Genomic DNA, 17287 nt, shown 5'->3' on the forward strand with positions numbered 1-17287 from the left:
GACTGGAAAAAAGGTCAGTTTTCATTCTAAACTCAAAGAAAGCCAATACCAAAGAATGCTCAAACTACCACATAATTGCACTCATTTCACATGCTAGTAAAGTAATGCTCAAAATTCTTCAAGCCAGGCTTCAACAGTACGTGAACCATGAACTTCCAGATGTGCAAGCTGGATTTAGAAAAGGCAGAGGAACCAGAGATCAAATTGCCAACATCCGCTGGATCATTGAAAAAGCAAGAGAGATCCTGAAAAACATTTATTTCTACTTTATTGACTATGCCAAAGCCTTTGACTGTGTGGATCACAACAAACTGTGGAAAATTCTGAAAGAGATGGGAATACCAGGCCACCTGACCTGCCTCTTGAGTAATAAAATAAAATATTCTTAGGGCTCAGGTGAAACTATCAGCTGATCAAAAAAAAAAAGGTGGGGTGGGGGGAGGTTCATAGGCTTTGTTTTAATTAGCTCAAACCATGATTCAGTTTATTCTCAGGGCTAGAGTTGAAAACATCTCAAAGTTTTGTCTCCATTGCATCATTGACCATCATAAGATTCCTAGTGTCCTGGTATTTCTCTCTGTATGCCTGTTATGGGCCCTATTTCTATATTTCTTGTATCAGTGTATATCTGATAGGAAAGATGTAGGCATCCAGGGAACCTAATAATTAACAAGGGTTCTAGAACTAATGATGTGGACTGGGAGCAGCATAAAAGCTTTGGGATCAGAGCCTAGTCACAAATTTATAGATCCAGAGCAAAAAATACTTAGAAGAGTATTACCAATATATATAAACTGGAAAACACAGAATTCCAATGAGCAAGGGTTTTCTGGAGGTGAGAGTGTGGGGGTTTAATAACAAGAAATGCCTCCTTAAATCTTAATATGAAAAAGTCATCCATATATTGAATATTTGCCTTGGATTACACTCACTTGCATCAGGAAGGTTGAGTTCAGTTCAGTCACTCAGTCGTGTCTGACTCTTTGCGACCTTATGAACTGCAGCATGCCAAGTCTACCTGTCCCTCACCAACTTCCGGACTTTACCCAAACTCATTTCCATTGAGTCAGTGATGCCATCCAACCATCTCATCCTCTGACAACAGAGGCATCACCAACTAAATTCAGAAGGAGATGGGAATACCAGACCACTTGACCTGCCTTTTGATAAACCAATATGCAGGTCAGGAAGCAACAGTTAAAGCTGGAGATGGGACAACAGACTGGTTTCAAATAGGAAAAGGAGTATGTCAAGGCTGTATATTGTTACCCTGCTTATTTAACTTATATGCAGAGTACATCATGAGAAACGCTGAACTGGAAGAAGCACAAGCTGGAATCAAGACTGCCGGGAGAAATATCAACAACCTCAGATACGTAGATGATACCATCCTTATGGCAGAAAGTGAAGAACAATAAAGAGCCTCTTGATGAAAGTGAAAGAGGAGAGTGAAAAAGTTGGGTTAAAGCTCAACATTCAGAAAACTAAGATCATGGCATCCAGTCCCATCACTTCATGGCAAATAGATGAGGAAACAGTGGAAACAGTGGCTGACTTTATTTTTGTGGGCTCCAAAATCACTGCAGATGGTGACTGCAGCCATGAAATTAAAAGACGCTTACTCCTTGGAAGAAAAGTTATGACCAACCTAGATAGCATATTCAAAAGCAGAGACATTACTTTGTCCACAAAGGTCCATCTAGTCAAGGCTATGGTTTTTCCAGTGGTCATGTATGGATGTGAGAGTTGGAGTATAAAGAAAACTGAGCACCGAAGAATTGACGCTTTTGAACTGAGGTGTTGGAAAAGACTCTTGAGATTCCCTTGGACTGCAAGGAGATCCAACCAGTCAATACTAAAGGAGATCAGTCCTGGGTGTTCATTGGAAGCACTGATGTTGAAGCTGAAACTCCACCTGATGCGAAGACCTGACTCATTTGAAAAGACCCTGATGCTGGGAAAGATTGAAGGCAGGAGGAGAAGGGAATGACAGAGGATGAGATGGTTGGATGGCGTCACTGACTCAATGGACGTGGGTTTGGGTAGACTCCGGCAGTGGTGATGGACAGGGAGGCTGGCGTGCTGCGGTTCATGGCATCTCAAAGAGTCAGACACAACTGAACTGAACTGAACTTGGAGGTATCTTATCATGCTGCTGCTTCTGCTAAGTTGCTTCTGTCGTGTCCGACTCTATGCGACCCCATAGACGGCAGCCCACCAGGCTCCTCCGTCCCTGGGATTCTTCAGGCAAGAACACTGGAGTGGGTTGCCATTTCCTTCTCCAATGCATGAAAGTGAAAAGTGAAAGTGAAGTCGCTCGGTCGTGTCGGACTCTTAGCGACCCCATGGACGGCAGCCTACCAGGCTCCTCCATCCGTGGGATTTTCCAGGCAAGAGTGCTGGAGTGGGGTGCCATTGCCTTGGGGCATTTTTTAAAACAACAAAAAAGAAAAGTACACTGGGTCCTAAACTATACTAAAATGAAATGTTTGGAGACTGACTTCTCTTTACTTCTTGTCCTCCAGTCTCCCACCAGTAACTTTAATTAGCCAAGCTTCACTGCAAGTCCAGTGGACAGAGGAGGCTGGGAAAGGTAATATTTTTCAGAGATCAGTCACATTTTCATAGAGCAGAAGAGGAGAAAGACACAAAATGGATATGAGAATGACTGGCACAATTTCATAATTAATAATTTCTTATTAACCACAAATATTAGATACAGGAGAACATTACTAAAATAGACTCTTCACTGCCTTTCTTACCAACTCTGTGATATTCTAACACCATTGCCATTCTGCTTGAGAACGGGGATATCTTTCTGAAATGCCCACGGGTTCATATCAGTCCTCTCAATTTTATATCCTTTAATTCATTCTTATGCTTTATAATATAAACCTTTGTTTATATTATATTATAGTATAGTTTATCACACAGACTCTTTGTGCTTTATGCCCATTTCACCTCCAACACCTCCTTCTGGCCACCAAAATATACCCTCTTGCCCAACCTAAATCATTTAAATTTTAGAATGTTTCAAGCTTTTGCAGACAACTATGTCTTATATGGGGCTTCCCTGGTGGACTGGTGGTAAAGAACCCGCCTGCCAAAGCAGGAGACATTTTGGGTTCAATCCCAAGGTTGGAAAGATCCTCTGCAGAAGGAAATGGCAACGCATTCAAGTATTCTTCATTGGGAAATCCCAGGGACAGAGGAGCCTGGCAGGCTATAGTCCATTGGGTCATAAAAGAGTAGGGGCATGACTGAGTGACTGAAAAACCACAGATGTTTCATATGGTTTCTTCTGCTTGCAATGCCAGTAACTTCTCACCATCCATCACCACTGTAGCCATCATCATCTTTTTTTCCCCAGTAGATTAACTCTTATAGTCCCAAAAACTTAATTTCCATGTGCATCCTATGACTAGGGGCCTCTTTGTGCTTTGCTTGAGCTTTAGGTATATCTCTCTTGATACATTTCCCTGTGATAATTGTTTATATTTGATATCTAGTATCCCAGGCAGGATTTCAAATACATGAAAATTGAGGATTATACCTCCTTAATTTTGAACTAATGTCTCTCACATAGCAGGGAAACAATACAATGCTGTTGAATTAGTGAATGAATGAATGAGTAATCTCTACTTTGACTACATTAGGTAACAGCATATTCATTTTATACATCCTGTAGTTATAAAGACATATAAAGAAAAATTTCATTTTGTCATCTATAATATCAATGAAAGTTGCTCCTTAAAGATATGTTTAAACAGTAATTAAAATAGCTTGAAATGGACTCCTCTAAATAAAAATATGTTTAGTCTTTTTTTCATTGAGCATTCTCTTTTAATGCAATCCTTTCCCTCTTTACATGAATGTTGCTGCTTTTCACTTTCTAAGGTTTTACACAGTTGTGTCCTGGATTTGAATTTCCCTTGATGACCCTGTCATTTTAATATTGCCTTTCTTGTTTGTTTTCAGAATAATTTATGTTTCACACTTAATTTGGATGTTTATTTTTCTAATTTCATGAGATTGAACAAGAATATAGCTTCTTGGTCTCATATGACAAGTCAGCAGGAAAATGTACTATACTTATTGGAGGTTGGAAAACAGTGATTTAAAAAAATATATTTTTTGTTTTTTTGTGCAATTCCCTCTATCCTAAAAATCTTCCTTTCTTTGAAACATATATCCTGGTAAATTGGCATAAGCCTGGTGGATATTCAGTTTGGGTTTATAGAAAATAGTTAATCATACTTTCCCTCATGTTAAACACCTGTGATAAGAACAAATCTCAAATATTAAGGGATTATTAAAAATGAATTTTTAAACTTCTGGATTATATTTTATAAAATATTTAAGAGAAAGTTGAGCTTGTTTCTATACTTTAATTAAACTTTTTGTTGCTGTTTCTGAAGAAAATTATAGATGCACATGGAGTTGTAAGTAATAATACACAGATTCCGTGTTTCCTTTACTCTGTTTTCCCCAGTGGTATCATCTTGCAAAACCATAGTACCATACCACAATCAGGATATTGACACTGATACAGCCAGCACCCTTCTGTCACTGCCCAAACAACTCAAGTTTCTCTCTATAGTCTCCGTGCCTCCCTCATTCTTAAACTGAGGCAACCACTAGTCTATTTTCTATTTGTATAATTTTGTCATTTCAAGAAGGTTATGTGTATGAGATCATTCAGTATGTAAGTTCTGGAGATTGTCATTTTTCACTGTGTAACTCTCTGGAGATTCACCCAAGTTGTTCTGTGTGTCAATGGTTCATTCCTTTGTAATTTCTGAGTAGTATTCCACATACCTAAGACTGTTTAGTCATTCATCCACTGAAGACCATCTTGGTTGTTTCCAGTATTTGGTTATTATGAATAAAAATCCTTTGGATATTTGTATAGAGGTTACTGTGTGAATATGAGCTTTTATTTCTCAGGGATAAATGCTCTGAAGTGCAATTACTGGGTTGTATGGTGTTTGCATGTTTAAATTCCTTATACTGAGAAACTTTTTTATAAAGTGCCTGAACAATTTTTCATTCTTGCCAGCAACATATGAATGATCCAATTTCTCCTCATCTTTATGAGCATTTAGTTTTATGACTATTTTTTAACTTTAATCATTCTGGTAGATATGTGGTGATATCTTACATTTTTAATTTTCATTGCCTTAATGACCAGTTATGTTGAACTTACTGAATGAATTTATTTGCCCCCTATATATCCTCTTCAGTGAAATGTATGCTCAAGCCTTTTGCCTATTTTCTAATTGTATTGTTTGAGATTTTATGGTTAAACTTTCAGAGCTCTTTACATGTTCTAGATAGTATAGTTTGGTAGGATACATGATTTGTAAATATTTTCTCCAAGTCTGTAGCTTGTTTTCTCATTTTCTTAAAAGCATCTTTTGCAGAGCCAAAGGTTTTAATTTTGATGAAACACAATTAATTCAATTTCTCTTCTAAGGATCATGCTGTTAGATCCTAAATATTTTTCACCTATAATTTTTTCAAAAGTTTTATAATTTATGTTTACATTTAAGTCAATAATTCATTTTGAAGTAATTTTTATTTTAGATAATAGGCCTTGGTCAAGGTTATATTTTTGCCAATGATTGCTCAATTGCTCCAGCATATTTTGTTGAAAAGGCTATCCTTCCTCCATTAAATTGCTTTTGTATTTTTCAAAAATTCAGTTAAGCATACTTGTGTGGATCTAATTATGGCTTCCTTATTGTTTTCCATTGATCTATGTGTATCATCACCAATGCCACATAGTCTTGAATGCTTTAGCTATATATATATATTATATTATATATATAATATTATATATATATTATATTTTATATATATTATATTTTATATATATTATATTATATATATATATATAATTTAGCTATATATAATTCTTAAAATTGGGTAGACTGATTCCTCCCTTTTCACTCTTTTTATAAAGAATTGTGTTAACTATCCTGACTCCTTTGGCTTTTGTTGCAAATTTCACAATACTCTTCTCTGTATGTACAAAATAATTTGGCATTTTAATAACAATTGCAGTAAACCTACTTATAAATTTGAATATACTTGAAATCTCTACTATGTTGAGTCTTCTAATCCATGAACACAGTTTATCTATTTATTTAGATCTTTGGTTTCTTACAGCAGTATGTTATATTTTTCAGCATAGAAGTCCTATCCATACGGTTTTAGGTTCATACCTAAGTATTTCTCTTTTTTTGAACAAGTGTGCCATTATATTTTCACTTTTGGTGTCCAATGTGCTCACTGTCAGCATGTAGAAAGACAATTCCTTTTGGATGCTTATATTGTATCCTGCAAACTTGCTGAACTCTCTTATTTTCTAGGAATTGTTAAGAAGAATCTTAGGAATTTTCTATGTAGACAATCATGTTATCTGCATATAGAGTTTTATTTCTTCCTTTTCAAACTGTGTGCCATTTATTTTATTTCCTTTGCTAACCTTACTGCCCTGGCTAGGACTTCCAGCACTATATTATAAGATAGTGACAGCAGATACGCCTGCTTTGCTCCTGACTGCAGGGGGAAAGCATTTTAATTCTTCATCCTTAATACTGACTGTAAGATTTTTTTAATAGGAGCTCTTTATCAAATTGAAAAAATTTCCTCAATTCCTATTTTTCTTAGAGTTTTTCATGAATGGGTATTGAATTCTGTCAAATGTCTTTTCTGTATCAATGATATAATCATATCCTTTTTCTACTTTGGCCGGTTAATACAGTGGATTATATTCGTAGTTTTTTAATATTGAAGGAATCTCACATCACTGTAATAAACTCCACTTAGTCATGGCATATGATTATTTTTATATATTACCTAATCCTATTTGCTAACATAATATTAAAAATTTTTGTGTCTGGCCCACGAGGGATATCAGACCATAGTTTTCTTTTTCTTTATTGTCTTTATCTAGTCTTGGTATTAATATTAGTGCAATACTAGCTTAATAAAATAAAGAAGCATATATTCCATGTCTTCTCTTTTCTGAAAGAAATTATATATAATTTATATTAATTCTTTTATAAAATTCAATGGAATTCCCCAGTGAAATGATTTAGGCCTGGGAATTTCTCCTTTATGAGTTTTAAAATTATGAGCTCAATTTTCTTAATAGTTGTCAGTTCAGTTCAGTTGCTTAGTCGTATCCGACTCTTTGCGGCCCCATGAATCACAGCACGCCAGGCCTCCCTGTCCATCACCAACTCCTGGAGTTCACTCAGACTCACGTCCATCGAGTCAGCAATGCCATCCAGATCATCTCATCCTCTGTCGTCCCCTTCTCCTGCCTCCAATCCCTCCCAGCATCAGAGTCTTTTCCAATGAGTCAACTCTTCGCATGAGGTGGCCAAAGGACTGAGTTTCAGCTTTAGTATCATTCCTTCCAAAGAAATCCCAGGGCTGATCTTCAGAATGGACTGGTTGGATCTCCTTGCAGTCCAAGGGACTCTCAAGAGTCTTCTCCAACAACAGTCCAACTCTCACATCCATACACCACCACTGGAAAAACCATAGCCTTGACTAGACGAACCTTTGTTGGCAAAGTGATGTCTCTGCTTTTCAATATGCTATCTAGGTTGGTCATAACTTCTTCCAAGGAGTAAGCGTCTTTTAATTTCATGGCTGCAGTCACCATCTGCAATGATTTTGGAGCCCCCAAAAATAAAGTCTGACACTGTTTCTCCATCTATTTCCCATGAAGTGATGGGACCAGATGCCATGTAGGACTACCCAAATTATCTATTTCACATTTGGTAATTTGTGGTAGTTTGTGCTTTCAAGATATTGGTCTGTTTCATCTAAACTGCCAAATTTATCTGAGTAGGTTCGTTATAAACATTGTATTATTTTTTCTTTTGATGTCTGTAGGGTCTGTAGTGAAATCCCTTGTTCATTAAAGATATTGGTAAATTTTGTCTTTTTTCTTTGTCAGTTGGTAAATTTTATTGATCTTTGCAAAAAAAAAAGTTTTTACTTCATTGTTTTTCTCCTTTCTGTTTCATTTATTTCTGCTCTTATTTTTATTATTTCCTTCTATCTGGTTGCTATAATTATGTTTGATCTTTTCTTTCTGAATTCTTAAGTAGGAGATGAAATTATTGATTTGAAACTTTGCTTCTTTTCTCATGTAAGTATTTAGTGCTAGAAATTTCCCTCTCATTACTGGTTTAGCTGTGTCACATAAATGCTTGGCATATTATATTTTCATTTTTATTCAGTTTGATATGTTTTTAATTTTGAGGCTTTCTTTTTGACCCATAAATTATTTAAAGGTCTACTGTTTAGTTTCTAGTTATTTGAGAACTTCCTGTTTTTCTTTTTTTTAACTAGAGAAAAATTGCTTTACAATGTTGTACTGATTTCTGCTGTACAACAATGCAAATCAACCATGCTGCTGCTGCTGCTAAGTCATTTCAGTTGTGTCCGACTCTGTGCGACCCCATAGACGGCAGCCCACCAGGCTCCCCCATCCCTGGGACTCTCCAGGCAAGAACACTGGAGTGGGTTGCCATTTCCTTCTCCAATGCATGAAAGTGAAAAGTCAAAGTGAAGTCACTCAGTCATGCCCGACTCTTAGCAACCCCATGGACTATAGCCTACCAGGCTCCTCTGTCCATGGGATTCTCCAGGCAAGAGTACTGGAGTGGGGTGCCATTGTCTTCTCCAAAATCAGCCATAATTATACATATATCACCTCCCTCTTGAGAATTTCCTGTTATTTTCTGGTTTTGACTTCTAGCTTCATTTCATTTGGTCAGAGAACAAATTTTGTATAATTTCAATTCTTTTAACATTATCAAGATTGTTTTTTAGCCCAGCATACAATTTACTTTTCTGCCCTGCCCTATTCTCCTTATCCTTCTAACACTCCATAAATGACTGTTAGATCTTTAGATATAGTCCTAAAGGGATTAAGTCTCTTTGATTTTTCCTCCCAATCTATTTTCTCTTCATTTTTCAAATTGGGAACATTTTAATGTCTACATTCTTTCTTCTATTCCCTCTTTCCTACTGTTGAACCCTTTCACTTTTTTAATTTTTCAATTCTAAATTTCCATTTGGTTTTTCTTTTGTGTTCTATTTATATGCTGAAATTTTCTTTCTCTTTACTAGGATTTTCAAATTCATTTGATCTGTGTATTATTGGTCAAAGATCAACTGGTCATTTAAGTATTTTATGATGGCTGCTTTAAAATCTTTATCAAATAATTCTAACATCTCTGTCTTCTTGGAACTGGCATTTATTGGTTGTATTTTTTCATTCTAAGATTCACCTGGACCTTGATAGGACTAGGTTTTTATTGAATTTGGATTTTGGGTTATCAAGTTATGAAACTCTGGATATTATTTAAATATTTTATTTCTGACAACTTCCTCTCATACCCACTCCAGCAAGAGAATAAGGGGCACACTGCGTCACTACCAGCTTGAGAAAGTAGTTCCAGTTCCCTGGCTTAACCTCCATTCACACTCACAGGGTTTTGAAATCACATGGTGTCTAAGTGGTATCAGTAGAAAACCAGAAGGTAGCCAGAACTTCCACCTCTGCCCAGGAATACTAGGGTGCATGTCTAAAACTTTATATCACATCCATACCTAAAATGATATAAGCACATCCCAGCCTTAGACACTTCAATGAATAGCATCTTCAAACCACTAATAGTCATCACTAGTAAAAAAAAAAAACATATATATATATGTATATATATCATTGACAGATGTTACAACTTTAAAATCAACATTTAAAATCATTTAAAAATTAAAACAGTTAAAAAATTAGGATTAGTGAATCTTAAAGATTATTGACATTGGTAACCTTTATTGATAAAGGTTACTCATAAACGGTGAAATTTCTTTTAATAATTTTGAATCCAACAGAATTTTTCCCATCAGTTTATAAACATACATATGATTAGTGCAGCTGTCATACAGCTAGTATGAACAACATGCTAGCCTTTTAGGGCACAATTAGTCCACAATAAGATAGATGAATTCAATACATGTAAAACAACAATGTAATGCCAACCCCTCAACTCTGACTTCAGTTCACTGCCAGTCAACCAGCAGAGTTCCTACTCCAAATGGGGCTACATAGCTTCTTCCTTGGAAACCTGAAATAAATTCCAAAAGTTCTTTATTCAAGATGGACACAGTAAGCTCTGCACCCGGCCCGTGAAGTGATTGTGTCCTACCTTTGCTGCTGAGCCTAGAGAACCACAGCAAAGGAGCAGATCCCAGACCTTACTCTCCTGCTGACCATCTGCAGGCTTTCACTATCAGACCCAGCCTGGCAGGGTGTTTAAGGCCAAGATATACAGCCTACAGGCAAGAGGCCATGATGTCTACCTATTCTGGTCCTGATCAAGTAGGGGCCCACCAGCCTGTGCTTTACTGAACACACAGGGTTCTACCAGATTATGCAACTTCACGGGCCAAAATCTATATACAGTCTGAATACGTGCCACTTTTTCTTCTGACATGAAAAGCACTCATATCATATGACAGAATGCAAGCAAATTATTTACAGCAAAGTAAAGTTTTTAAAGACAAATCTCATTTTCCTACTAATATTATGATAATTCATGGAGCATAAAATTCTCAAAATGTTCATGGTGATAGAATACTTAATAAGCCTTTAAAGATTTGATGAGAAAAGATTGAGCTATTGGCCAGACCCATGCATACTAGTTAGTCAATATTGAGGGAAGTGTTGAGATTTCTAAGAGCCTTAGTCACTAAGCACATCATTTTTTCCCAAGTACCCTAAAATACTGCTGCTTTGGATATAAAATCATCATTTAAGTATGCCTATCACATGACTTCCTCCTCAACTGAGCAGATACTTGACTCTCTCTCTCTAAAACAGGTTAATCTTCCAACAAGCAAGAACTCTGCTAAAGGTTATGTGGTAGCCTGTGCAGGAGGGGAGTTTGGGGGAGAATGGATACATGTATATGTATATGTATATGTATATGTATATGTATATGTATATGTATATGTATATGTATATGTATGACTGAGTCCCTTCACCATTTACCTGAAACTATCACAGTATTGTTAACTGGCTATGCTGCTGCTGCTGCTACTAAGTAGCTTCAATCGTGTCCTACTCTGTGCGACCCCATAGACGGCAGCCCACCAGACTCCCCCTTCCCTGGGATTCTCCAGGCAAGAACACTGCAGTGGGTTGCCATTTCCTTCTCCAGTGCATGAAAGTGGAAAGTGAAAGTGAAGTTGCTCGGTCATGTCCGACTCTTCGAGACCCCAATGGACTGCAGCCTACCAGGCTCCTCTGTCCATGGGATTTTCCAGGCAAGAGTCCTGGAGTGGGTTGCCATTGCCTTCTCCATAATTGACTATACCTCAATATAAAATAAAAAGATAAAAAAATAAAACAGGGTTCTTGGCATTAATAGGTGCTCAACCAAGTTTTCAGGGGTGCATCTTGAACAAAAAAGAATAAGGACATTATCTTGTATTTTTCATAAAGCTAATTTAAAATGTTTGCCATACTTTTCTACTTATTCTAAAAAATGTTTGTTGATAAATTAGAGAATTATACTAATAAGAGGTGTTATGTTTTCATTGCTCTTTTCATTAAGTAGAAAATTGCCAATTCAATGTAAGTACTTATTTTTATTTAATTTTACTGGTCTATAAAATATAAGTCAGGGAGTCCCATTACAAAATAAGTATTATCATTCCTTTTACCTTGTACACAATTCAGAAATACATTTCAAAATTAATTTTCCAAAATCAAGATTAAAAAGAATGGGCTAAAGGTATAACAACTAAAAGAATGGAAGTCAAATAATATCATTTGTAAATTGTTTTCATATTTAAGAGTAGCAAAGCTGTTGTGTGAAAAGTGTCTATAAAAATATGTCTGAAACAAAGAAATAAAACAAAGCCTCATGAAACCCAACCTATTGGATAGCCTAAATTGTCATTATGCACCAAATGTCTGGTGTTTATTAGAGATACACCAGCTGGTGTAATCCCTAACACAACATAGCAACTGGAGTTACATCCTGGCATTCCTTCAGAGGGGTCCCCATTGACACCTATAGAAACAATCAGTTCCCACTTTGTTTTTCATTTTAGTTGTCACTAACAATGCCCCCACCTTGCGGCTTAGCATCTCATTATTAACTTACAAGCATGAAACAAGAACTTAAGGAATGTTTTGGGATTTATTTTCCAGCAGCTGAAATATTAAAGGTGAGGTCAGAGCAAACACTTGTTGGTGTGGGACAGTAATTAAGGTTTAGGCAGAAGGTACAGAACGGCAACCTTAGCTACACTGTTCGTGTCTGGTGTCTCATCTCAGTTAGTGTCTATATATATACATACATGTATATTATTTATATATGTATATACACACATATACATATCCCACCACATACAAAGCCATAGGAATTGATTTGAGGAGTCTTGTTTAAGAGTGCAGATGGGGGCTCTCTTCTTAGCACTGTTGATACCTTCAAAGATGACAAGTATCTTGTTCCAGAAAATGCTATTATTATTAATTTTGCTTTGCTTTGCTTCTGCTTCCCCTTCTGCTCCTTCTTCTTTTCTTCCTTCTTCTTCAACTATCACCTGTCTCTGCTACAGAGCTATGTTCAAGGGTCATGTTGACCCATGCAAAACAGAATCCTCCTTCTAAATACATGAATAATAACAGGCTGTAAGACAATATGGTTCACTTACAAAAAGCTGTGAGGTATAAATGAACAAATATAGGCCTTTAAGTTGTAAGACAAGATTAGTCCTAACTTTCCTGCCATCCAGCTAGATAAATTTAGACATTCAAAGCTTTTATCACCATTTCTGGACCCCAGTACCAATATTCATCCTGTATTTTCTTACAAGACATTTGTGAGAAATATAGTTATATTATTAATATAAATTAAAATTTTATTATTATTTTAGCATATGGAACTTATAATCAGATATTGTTTTCCCTTTCAAAAGTAGAAATTGTTGCCTCCTTTAATTTTGGGGTCTATAATCAATAGGCCTAATGAGATCTCTACATTATATAGAAGAGGACAACTGAGGTCTATAACAGTGAATTTTCAAGAGTCAGCACATTAGCTTCACTGGGAATGTGAATACATGCCTCTCACCCACCCTGCCCTCCCACCAGACTGGCTGAGTCAGAATCTCTAAGGTCAGGGTCCACCCAGGAATCTGTATTTCTAACAAGCCTGACCAGTGACTCCCACAATCATTTAAGCTGAGCACTTTTGGTCTAAACTGCCTCCTGGCAGAGGATAGAGTATAGAGTCAAAGGCAGGCTAAATCCCATGGTCCCTGAATTCTAAATCAGACTTCTCTCAACTATGCAAATGTAATATTTCTTTTTTCTAAACCTCAAGTTGATCTTTATGTTGGCCCTTTGGTTTTGTATTAATAAAGTGTTTAGGGAGACCATAAAGAAAAAAAAATGTGTGTGCTTTTTACTTAACAGCTTTTACATATGTTATCTGTACTGTTCCTCAGACTAAAGGAACACTTACATTCTCGCAGGTATAACCTTCAACCATAACTTTCTAGATTTAGTGCATTCTTATACAAAGTCAGAGGTCCTAGCTGTTATATTTATATTTGACAAATGATTAAATGAAGGCAAGAAAAGACACATGTTTAAAGCCTTCTATAAACAAGGTTCTAAACCATTGAAGTACATGGTAGCTCTTAAAAGAAAAAGATGCCTATGTGGGATAATTCCATATGAACAAATTATTCTTATCTCAGCAAGCATTTGCAATACTAAAATGACCTTCTCACTCTCTCTTTACTGAAAAGGTTTGAAATGGAATTGAGTAGGAAAATAAATAGGAGTTCTGCTCCTCTTGGAATCATTTGGTCACTAAAAGCAACAAAACTTCAGAGTAATTAATTTTGGTGATTATTTTAAGTTAAAAGTAAACACAAACTGTTGCTTTCTTCTGCCCTAAGACTAATCAGATAAGACTAGATGAGCTGGAACCTGGGCCAGTCCCCACAGTGACAGCAATCTTGTCTTTTAACTTTAATATTCAGAATAAGTATTATTGTTTTCCATACACATATTACTATTGAAAAATTAAGCACTGAAATCATAAAAAGGTACTAATTTCCTTTCTTCACTATTTCATAAGAGATGAGTTCCTAGGTTTTTCCTCCCAACAGTCAATAGTGAAAAGTTGTGGTATAACTACTATGGAAAACAGTTTGGAAGTTCCTCAAAAAAAAATAAAAATGGAGTCTCCATATGAACAGCAAATCCACTCCTGGGCATACATCCATAAAAAACTATAAATCAAAAATATACATGCACCCATTATGTTCACAGCAACACTATTTACAATAGACAAGACATGCAAGCAACCTAAATGTCCATGGACAAATGAATAATAACTAAAGATGTGTTATATATACACAGTGGAATACTACTCAGCAATTAAACAAAAGAATGAAATAATGCTATTTGCAGCAAAAAGGATGGACATAGAGATGATCATACTAAGAGAATTCAGAAAGAGAAAGACAAATACCATATGATAACAGTTATGTGTGGAATCTAAATTATGACACAAACAAACTTGCTTATGAAATAGGAATATACTCACAGATATACAGAATAGACTTGTGGTTACCAAGACAGAAGAGGGGGTGAGGGGTGGATGGATTGTGAGTTTGGGATTAACAGATGTAAACTATTATAGACAGAATGGATAAACAACAAGGTCCTACTGTATAGGACAAACCATAATGGAAAAGAATATAAAAAGAATATACATATATATGTATAACTGAATCAATTTGCTATATACGAAACTAACACAATATTATAAATCAACTATGCTTCAGTAAAAAATAAATCTTAAAAAGGTTAGAAATTAAAAAACTCATAGCATTTACCTACCTCATGATCCTGACATCCTAAATTTTCGTTTTCCTACTTCTTGAGCTTCCTCATCATGCTGTCTTCTTCAATGCAAGGCACGGTCTATCAGAAACAAAATAGAAAGAAAATACATCTGCCTAAGGATTCATTATGTATTAGAAATTGTGTCTAATCAGATTGAATTAAATTCCACTGCAAATAAAAACAATATTTACCAGGGGCTTGACCAAAGTATTTTAAGGAGAATTTAAAATTTACAAATATCAAAATACACATAAAGTATTTGTATAAATACTACATCATTGTAAGCATTCATAACAATTCCCTTTTTAGAGTATGCAAATGAAACACAAAGATAATACAAAACTCAATAATAATATAAAATAATAAATAATACAAGAATAAGGAAATGGAGAGGGTGGAATACAGTAAGACAATAACAGGTAAATATTTTCAATCAATTTAATTATCAACTTTTTTCATTGCACCAAATTACATCTGCATATCTGGGCCTATAAAAACGTAAGATGGACTGAAATCTGGAATAAAGAAAATCAGATGTGATTAGTTTGGGAAAACTAAATTATTTAGCAGAGGTTGAGAGAAAAAAATTAAAATTTAATCAATAATGTGAAGAGAGAATCTGGTTAGATCAGTAGTGTATGTTATTCAGCTGCTGCTGCTGCTGCTGCTGCTAACTGGCTTCAGTCATGTCCGACCCTGCGCGACCCATAGATGGCAGCCCACCAGGCTCCCCCGTCCCTGGGATTCTCCAGGAAAGAACACTGGAGTGGGTTGCCATTTCCTTCTCCAATGTATGAAAGTGAAAAGTCAAAGTGAAGTCACTCAGTCGTGTCCAACTCTTAAAGACCCCGTGGACTGCAGCCTACCAGGCTCCTCCGTCCATGGGATTTTCCAGGCAAGAGTACTGGAGTGGGGTGCCATTGCCTTCTCCAATATTATTCAGCACCGGGTGCTAAAGAAACTGTGAGACCAAATTTGTTATTGCTTTTTTCCTGGCCCTTGGTGACTGGTGGCTGTTCAAGGACTTGACACTATGCTTCTCGTTGGACATTGCTGTAGTAATCAAAACACTTTGGTAGCATTCCCTGGTAGCTCAGCTTTTAAAAAAATCCACCTGCAATGTAGGTGACCCCAGTTCAATTCCTGGGTCAGGAAGATCCCCTGGAGAAGGGATAGGCTACCCACCCAGTATTCTTAGGCTTCCCTGGTGGCTCAGATGGTAAAGATTCAACCTGTAATGCACCAGACCTGGGTTCAATCCCTGGGTTGGGAAGGTCCCCTGGAGGAGGGGGTGGCAACCTACTCTAGTATTCTTGCCTGGAGAATCGCCATGGGTAGAGAAGCCTGGTGGACTACAGTCCATGGGGTCACAAATGTCGGACATGACTGAGCAACTAATCACAGCACACACACAACAGAAAACCCACTCACATAACCTTAAGAACAACAGTCATTTGGGGGGAGAAGAATTCAAAGAATAAATGTTCTAGGGGTAGAGTTAGTTTTAACATTGCCACTTTCAAAAGCTTACATGTAATTTAACCCTTTTTTACTTTGCCTCCATATCAGCTGTTTTAGCCTGAGTTGACTTTAATATAGGCTCTTCAGTCATGATACCAAGATGGCTTCCAAAAGTACTAGGCTTTTGCTGTAACCTCTCAACAACTGTAGCATAGAGACTCTTCATTTAACCCTATTGGCCAGGTTATGAATTGCACATTCATTGCTTAACCAATCACTGTGGCCATGAAAGTCATTATTTTAATGAGGAAACCATGTCAAGATTTCTTCTAGAACTGAGGGATGTGAACCTCAATTGAATGATGTAAGAGTAAGAGAGAGACTGGGGTTTTTTTTCCCTCTAAAAACCAGGGTGACTTTTATCCAAGAGAGGGAAAGAATGAGAGGTTTTTTCCTAAAAAAAATCAGTCTTCCTTTTGCCCCCAAAAGAGGGGAGGAATGAGTGCTAGATCAAAACAAGTATCCAGTGAAGGCTACATGTCCATGGTCCAACCCTCCTTACCTCCCACTTCCCACTTCTTAATAGAAGAAGAAAGAATATTTATATTTCATTCTTCATGTTGCTCCTAAGTGAATCAGCTTCCTCAAGTATAAATTGTACCATTGTAGATTCATTTTCACATCTAGGAAATTTAGGAATGATGGCAGAAGTCTTTTGGCTTTCCTTACTACTATCTCTGCTGAAGAACTCCCAGTGATGCTGACCATCATTACTGTTGAGTAGATGTAGTTAAAATGTACTTTCTTAAGTTGGTATCTGTCCCTCTATGTGTTACCCACTGGTTCTAATTTTTCCTTCTA

At 36.5% G+C, this 17287-nt stretch overlaps 1 long non-coding RNA gene across 2 annotated transcripts in view; it reads right to left on the minus strand.

Moving 5' to 3' along the window:
- Positions 1-17287, minus strand: part of LOC139176389 (uncharacterized) — a 230332-nt gene that overhangs the window by 151798 nt on the left and 61247 nt on the right. For both annotated transcript variants that reach the window (XR_011560811.1, XR_011560813.1), the window contains exon 2: positions 14960-15043. This is a non-coding gene — a long non-coding RNA (uncharacterized lncRNA). The remainder of the gene's footprint in view (positions 1-14959; positions 15044-17287) is intronic.

The sequence above is a fragment of the Bos indicus genome, chromosome 2, assembly GCF_029378745.1.
Source record: "Bos indicus isolate NIAB-ARS_2022 breed Sahiwal x Tharparkar chromosome 2, NIAB-ARS_B.indTharparkar_mat_pri_1.0, whole genome shotgun sequence".
NCBI lineage: Eukaryota > Metazoa > Chordata > Mammalia > Artiodactyla > Bovidae > Bos > Bos indicus.